The 8,000-nt window shown below is 44.0% G+C and overlaps 1 protein-coding gene across 3 annotated transcripts in view; it reads right to left on the reverse strand.

The window, feature by feature from the left end:
* Positions 1-7,626, reverse strand: part of CSPP1 (centrosome and spindle pole associated protein 1) — a 102,623-nt gene extending 94,997 nt beyond the window's left edge. For 2 of the 3 annotated variants that reach the window (XM_044293030.1, XM_044293029.1), the window contains exon 1: positions 7,550-7,626. The gene's annotated coding sequence lies outside the window, so the exon portion shown is untranslated. The remainder of the gene's footprint in view (positions 1-7,549) is intronic. The other variant, XM_044293028.1, reaches the window with a different exon arrangement.
* Positions 7,627-8,000: the final 374 nt, after the last annotated feature.

The raw sequence follows: 8,000 nt of genomic DNA on the forward strand, positions 1-8,000 counted from the left end.
GTAGCATAAATTGACACGCTGAAGATTTCAAATACGCATCGCAGGTCAATTTATACTGCAGTTTTCCATACAACGGGGAGAGAGGAAAATCCGCACGTAATTCCGCACCAACTGATGAGGATTGACCGCACAGATTTCCCTGCTAACACCTACGCATTTCAGTGCAGATTGCCCACACAGAAAACCTGAACATGTGCATTTACCCTAAGGGTCCTACTGCATAACTGCAAGCAGAGATCCTAAAAACCATCAGGAAATGATAAAGAAAGTGCGCTGGACTATGAGAACCTTCCATAACTACTGACATTAGAAGTTTAGGTAAAACACGTTTCAGAAGCCCCCAGAAGGTAAAGAGTCCAGACTAGTCCGGTCTACACATCACTTAGTTAGGTCCATTCACATGTCCGTAGAATGGGTTCGGATTCATTCCACAACGTTGCAGAACGAATCCGGACCCATTCATTCTCTATGGGGTCGGAAGAGATGTAAACAGCACACAGTGTCCGCATTTCTGGAGCGCGGCCCCGATCTTCCGGTCCGCAGCTCCCCCCAAAAAAATAGAACATGTTCTATTCTTGTCCGCAATTAGGCAGTTCTATGGGTGTATTGCGGATCCGCAATACACTACGGACGTGTGGATGGACCCTTATACTGGATAAGGTTAACTCAAGGGAGACCCACTTGACACAATAGGCCACATTTATATGGACCTGGGCTGCAATACCAAGTACAGATGCTATCTAATGGACGCCGCTGTGCTTGGGAGGCTGTAACACTCGGACATCCTCTTTAACCCCTTAAGGACACAGCCCTATTTCACCTTAAGGACCAGGCCATTTTTTGCAAATCTGACCAGAGTCACTTTAAGTGCTGATAACTTTAAAACGCTTTGACTTATCCAGGCCATTCTGAGATTGTTTTTTCGTCACATATTGTACTTCATGACACTGGTAAAATGAAGTCAAAAAAATTATTTTTTTTGCACCAAAAAATACCAAATTTAACAAAAATTTGGAAAAATTAGCAAATTTCAAAGTTCCAGTTTCTCTACTTCTGTAATACATAGTAATACCCCCAAAAATTTGGATGACTTTACATTCCCCATATGTCTACTTCATGTTTGAATTATTTTGGGAATGATATTTTATTTTTTGGGGATGTTATAAGGCTTAGAAGTTTAGAAGCAAATCTTGAAATTTTTCAGAAATTTACAGAAACTCAATTTTTAGGGACCAGTTCAGGTCTCAAGTCACTTTGCGAGGCTTACATAATAGAAACCACCCAAAAATGACCCCATCTAAGAAACTACACCCCTCAAGGTATTCAAAACTGATTTTGAATACGTTGTTAACCCTTTAGGTGTTGCACAAGAGTTATTGGCAAATGGGGAGGAAATTTGAGAATTTTATTTTTTTGTCTAATTTTTCATTTTAACCCATTTTTTCCACTAACAAAGCAAGGGTTAACAGCCAAACAAGACGGTATCTTTATTGCCCTGACTCTGCCGTTTACAGAAACACCCAATATGTGGCCGTAAACTACTGTACGGCCACACAGCGGGGCGTAGAGTGAAAGGTGCGCCGTTTGGTTTTTGGAAGGCTGATTTTTATGGACTGGTTTATTTACACCATGTCCCATTTGAAGCCCCCTGATGCACCCCTAGAGTAGAAACTCCATAAAAGTGACCCCATCTAAGAAACTACACCCCTCAAGGTATTCAAAACTGATTTTACATACGTCGTTAACCCTTTAGGTGTTGCACAAGAGTTATTGGCAAATGGCGATGAAATTTGAGAATTTCATTTTTTTGCCTAATTTTCCATTTTAACCCATTTTTTCCACTAACAAAGCAAGGGTTAACAGCCAAACAAGACTGTATCTTTATTGCCCTGACTCTGCTGTTTACAGAAACACCCCATATGTGGCCGTAAACTACTGTACGGCCACACAGCGGGGCGTAGAGGGAAAGGTGCGCCGTTTGTTTTTTGGAGGGCTGATTTTTATGGACCGGTTTTTTGACACCAAGTCCCATTTGAAGCCCCCCTGATGCACCCCCAGATTATAAACTCCATAAAAGTGACCCCATCTAAGAAACTACACCCATCAAGGTATTCAAAACGGATTTTACAAACTTTGTTAACCCTTTAGGTGTTGCACAAGATTTAATGGAAAATAGAGATACAATTTCAAAATTTCACTTTTTTGGCAGATTTTCCATTTTAATTTTTTTTTTCCAGTTACAAAGCAAGGGTTAACAGCCAAACAAAACTCATTATTTATGGCCCTGATTCTGTAGTTTACAGAAACACCCCATATGTGGTCGTAAACCGCTGTACGGGCACACGGCAGGGCGCAGAAGGAAAGGAATGCCATACGGTTTTTGGAAGGCAGGTTTTGCTGGACTGTTTTTTTTTACACCATGTCCCATTTGAAGCCCCCCTGATGCACCCCTAGAGTAGAAACTCCAAAAAAGTGACCCCATTTTAGAAACTACGGGATAGGGTGGCAGTTTTGTTGGTACTAGTTTAGGGTACATATGATTTTTGGTTGCTCTATATTACACTTTTTGTGCGGCAAGGTAACAAGAAATAGCTTTTTTGGCAGCGTTTTTTATTTTTTTATTTACAACATTCATCTGACAGGTTAGATCACGTGGTAATTTTATAGAGCAGGTTGTCACGGACGCGGCGATACCTAATATGTATACAATTTTTTTTATTTATGTACGTTTTACACAATGATTTCATTTTTAAAACAGAAAAAATGTTTTAGTGTCTCCATAGTCTAAGAGCCATTGTTTTTTCAGTTTTTGGGTGATTATCTTAAGTAGGGTCTCATTTTTTGCGGGATGAGATGACGGTTTGATTGGCACTATTTTGGGGTGCATATGACTTTTTGATCGCTTGCTATTACACTTTTTGTGACGTAAGATGACAAAAAATGGCTTTTTTTACACCGTTTTTATTTTTATTTTTTTACGGTGGTCACCTGAGGGGTTAGGTCATGTGATATTTTTATAGAGCCGGTCGATACGGACGCGGCGATACCTAATATGTATACTTTTTTTTATTTATGTAAGTTTTACACAATGATTTCATTTTTGAAACAAAAAAAATGATGTTTTAGTGTTTCCATAGTCTAAGAGCCATAGTTTTTTCAGTTTTTGGGCGATTATCTTAAGTAGGGTCTCATTTTTTGCGGGATGAGATGACGGTTTGATTGGCACTATTTTGGGGTGCATATGACTTTTTGATCGCTTGCTATTACACTTTTTGTGACGTAAGATGACAAAAAATGGCTTTTTTTACACCGTTTTTATTTTTATTTTTTTACGGTGGTCACCTGAGGGGTTAGGTCATGTGATATTTTTATAGAGCCGGTCGATACGGACGTGGCGATACCTAATATGTATACTTTTTTTTTATTTATGTAAGTTTTACACAATGATTTCATTTTTGAAACAAAAAAAATGATGTTTTAGTGTTTCCATAGTCTAAGAGCCATAGTTTTTTCAGGTTTTTGGGCGATTATCTTAAGTAGGGTCTCATTTTTTGCGGGATGAGATGACGGTTTGATTGTTACAATTTTGGCGTACATGGGACTTTTTTGATCACTTTTATTACCTTTTTTTGGGAAGTAAGGTGGACAAAATTTCAATTTCATCATAGTTTTTTATTTTTTATTTTTATGGCGTTCACCGTTCGGGTAAAGTAACATGACCGTTTTATAGATCAGGTCGTTACGGACGCGGCGATACCAAACATGTGTAGGGAATTTTATTTTTTTAATTTTTAATCAGTGATAAATGTGTTTTTTGATTTTTACCTTTTTTTCACTTTTTTTTTGACCCAGACCCACTTGGTTCTTGAAGATCCAGTGGGTCTGATGTCTGTATAATACAGTACAGTACAATATATATTGCACTGTACTATATTTTACTTACACTGAACAGATCTATGCTTTCAGCACAGATCTGTTCAGCACCATGGACAGCAGGACGCCTGAGAGGCGTCCTGTTGCCATGGGAACCTTCCCCGTCTGCTCAGTTATGGTCAGAACTGCGCAGACGGGGAAGGGTAAGGACGGGGCTCTGGGGGGGCTGTCTGGGGGCTCTCTCCCTCTCCATTGAGGGGCTGCAAAGGCACTGCAGCCCCCCGATCGGAGAGGGAGGGAGCTCCCTCTTACTGTTAACTTTTTCCATACAGCGGTCCGTACGGACCGCTGTATGGAAAGGGTTAAACGGCTGACATCGCATCACCGATGTCAGCCGTTTATACCAGGGTGCCAGCAATGTGCTGGCACCCTGGTATACCCACTGTACACCAACGATTACGCAATAGGAGGCGGGCGGGGGATCGCGATCCCGCCTGCCGCACCGCCCGCCTCCCGCACCGCCCCACCGCCCGCAACACCCCCCCTGCACCTCCCACCGGGCTAAAATCATTCAGAGGTGCAGGGGGGGTAATAAATATATATTTTCGCCACACTAAAGTTTCTGATCGCCGCGGTCAGGGACCGCAGCGATCAGAAACTGCAGAAAGCGCAACAAACCGCAGGTCTGAATTGACCTGCGGTTTGTTGCGATCGCGGACATGGGGGGGTCACGGGACCCCCCCGCGCATTTAGCCGAGGTGCCTGCTCAATGATTTGAGCAGGCACCTTGTTCCGATCACAGCCGGCCGCACGGCAGTGATCGGAACAACACATGACGTACCGGTACGTCATGTGTCCTTAAGGACTCGGGAAACATGCCGTACCGATACGTCATGTGTCCTTAAGGGGTTAAAAGGGTTTCCTGGATTTTTATATTGATGGCTTATGCGCACCTCCGCATATCTAGCTCCGGCCTTAAGTGCACAGCGCCATTCTCTACACCAGGGGTAGGTAACCTCCAGCACTCCAGCTGTTGTGAAACTACAACTCCCAGTATGCATACTTGCTCTGCTCTTCTAAGAACTCACATAGAAATGAATAGAGCATGCTGGGAATTGTAGTTTCACAACAGCTGGAGTTCTGAAGGTTGCCGATCCCTGCTCTACACCATGGACGGAGCAGTGTAGCAGAGCAGCTGATATCCATATACTGATCATGTTGTAATACTGAAAGATACTCCACAGTTACTGCATCGGGGCGCCTTCACACATGACAAAATGTGTTGCAGAAAATGTCTATGACTAAGGCCTCTTTCACACGGGCGAGATTTCCGTGCGGGTGCAATGCGTGAGGTGAACGCATTGCACCCGCACTGAATCCGGACCCATTCATTTCTATGGGGCTGTGCAGATGAGCGGTGATTTTCACGCATCACTTGTGCGTTGCGTGAAAATCGCAGCATGCTCTATATTGTGAGTTTTTCACGCAACGCAGGCCCCATAGAAATGAATGGGGCTGCGTGAAAATCGTAAGCATCCGCAAGCAAGTGCGGATGCGGTGCGATTTTCACGCACGGCTGCTAGGAGACAATCAGGGGGACCTGATCATTATTATTATTTTCCCTTATAACATGGTTATAAGGGAAAATAATTGCATTCTTAATACAGAATGCTTACTAAAATAGGGCTGGAGGGGTTAAATTTTTTTAAAAAAAAATTTAACTCACCTTAATCCACTTGTTCGCGCAGCCCGGCTTCTCTTCTGCCTTCATCTGCGAGGAAAAGGACCTATGGTGACGTCACTGCGCTCATCACATGGTCCGTCACATGATCCATCACCATGTGAAAGAGGCCTTAGGGTCATGCACATAAATGTGTGCTGGCCGGGCACATGCTGCAGACCACAAATTGCGGTCCACAATGCACAGGCGCCGCCGTATGCGGACGCAGTACCCATTCATGTTTTTGTGGTCTGCGATCCGAATCCGGAGGCACGGACAACAGTGCTTCCATGGGGTTCCAATCTCCGTTCCGCACCGCACCTACCAGATTACTTGAGAGATATGGATTGTGTCTGGATCTGTTCTAGTACAAACTGATGGTTTTGCAGATTTAGGGCTTGCTCACACAACCGTACCGTGTTTTGCGGATGTCGCCCGTGTGCCTTCTGTAATTTGCGGAACGGACTGCCCTTTATAGAAATGCCTATTCTCGTCCGCAAAACGGACAAGAATAGGACATGACTCCTAATTTTTGCGGGGCCACGGAACGGAGCAACAGAGTGCTGTCCGCATCTTTTGAAGCCACATTGAAGTGAATGGGTCCGCACCAGAGCCGCAAATAATGCAGCTCGGATGCGGAACCAAACCACGGTCGTGTGAACGAGCCCTTAATCAGTTTTGTCTGCGATTGTGTTGAGTTTTTTCTGCAGGGATTCCATCAGTTTTGACGCATTATTTTCCCTGTGCGTAAATAAAAACTGAAGAATAACCCTCAATATTTCCTAGCACCCATCAATGAAAACGCATTGTATCCAGATTCCTTCCGTTTTTCACTGAAGCCCTATTCACTTCTATGGGGCCAGAGCTATGTGAAAAACGCACAATAGAGAACAAGCTGCGATTTCTCCTGAACGCAAAGACGTTATGTGAAAAACAACACACACCCATTGAAATGAATGGGCCAGGATTCAGTCCGGACGCTGCGTGTTCGCTAATGTGAAAGAGACCTTAGTGTTTCAATATCCCCCTGATTTTCCAGATTTCTGCCTGCAGGCAATGAATGGAAACACACTGCCTTTCGTTCGGAAAGCATAGCATCATGCTGGTCCACTCACTGGGATCCTCTGGACGTGTCCTGTTTCCGATATCCTTAAATGGGTTATCTGAGAGAATTATAAATCTTGGCTATGCCTCTAAATCCTGTAAAATGTAAAAAAATATATACATAAAAAGAGCCTGCAGCAGCTGATTATTGGCCTTAGTGGTACAGAGGACAGAGATTGGCTGCAGCGGTCACGTGCCGTATATCTGCACTTCACCGATGCAGCCTGTAAACAAGCAGCGGCGCAGAGATCGGCGCCGGGTAAATATGTATTTATACAGTTTATTTTATTCTACAGTATTTGGGGAGGGAGTGGTTTGGGATTTTTAATTATTTTTGACAACCCCCAACAGCAGGTGTTTGGATGCTGTGAATGTTAAAAAATAAAAATAAAAAAAAAACACACAGCTGTGGTACAAGTGTCTGACACCATCTTTTGACTATAAATCATTACAGTTGTCCATTCACTGACAACAAGCATAGATCTTCACACAAATATATTACAACAAAACAAACCTAGAACTAGAGCCCCCTACACATAAGGTCACATCTCATCCATGGCCCCAGCACACTGTGTACACAGCACCTCACGGACCCCCGACCCTAGAACCTGCTGCTGGGCCCCATGGACATTGGGCCCCGTTATCCGGGTCCAGCAGGGATGAAGTGACCGCCGGCCATGTTAAATACAGTGCAGGTCTATGACGGGCTCCATACAAGTTCGGCTCCACTCACTCAGCTGGTTCCACGTCCTCCATTACACCCTCTGCTGCACGTAATGCCCGCACACTGCTAGGTGACCGTTCACACAACAGCGCATTCACACACCACACGTCCAGTCACAGCATCATTACCGAGCGCTCCGGCCGCTCCTCACCGCCGCCTGTGTACGCTCCGCCGTTAGCTGTCCGTCTCTGTGGAGACAGGCCCCGCCCACCGCGCTCAGCTGAGTTTTGGCTAAAAGCAGTGTTCTAGCGCCCCTAGTGCACGGGAGGATTCAAGCCCCAGTCCAGTAATAAAGGGTCAGATCTTCTTCATTCCTGCTCCTTTCATAGCGTTATGGTATTGTAAGGATAGAAAACCTCATTACACATGTGCTGGGATTAACCAAGACCTACAGTAACGTCGTTAAACAGTTTTAAATAAAAAATGTTGCATTATAGTATAGAAGTTTTACACTGTAATATAGCGGAGGGACATTACTTATACTGATGCAGAGAGATGGTAGTGTGGCATTCTAGGAAAGGGTTACTGCACACAGTGATGTCACAGTACATGGATATAAGACAATATAATGGTATATGG

This window comes from Bufo gargarizans, chromosome 5 (assembly GCF_014858855.1).
Source record: "Bufo gargarizans isolate SCDJY-AF-19 chromosome 5, ASM1485885v1, whole genome shotgun sequence".
In the NCBI taxonomy this organism is placed as follows: domain Eukaryota; kingdom Metazoa; phylum Chordata; class Amphibia; order Anura; family Bufonidae; genus Bufo; species Bufo gargarizans.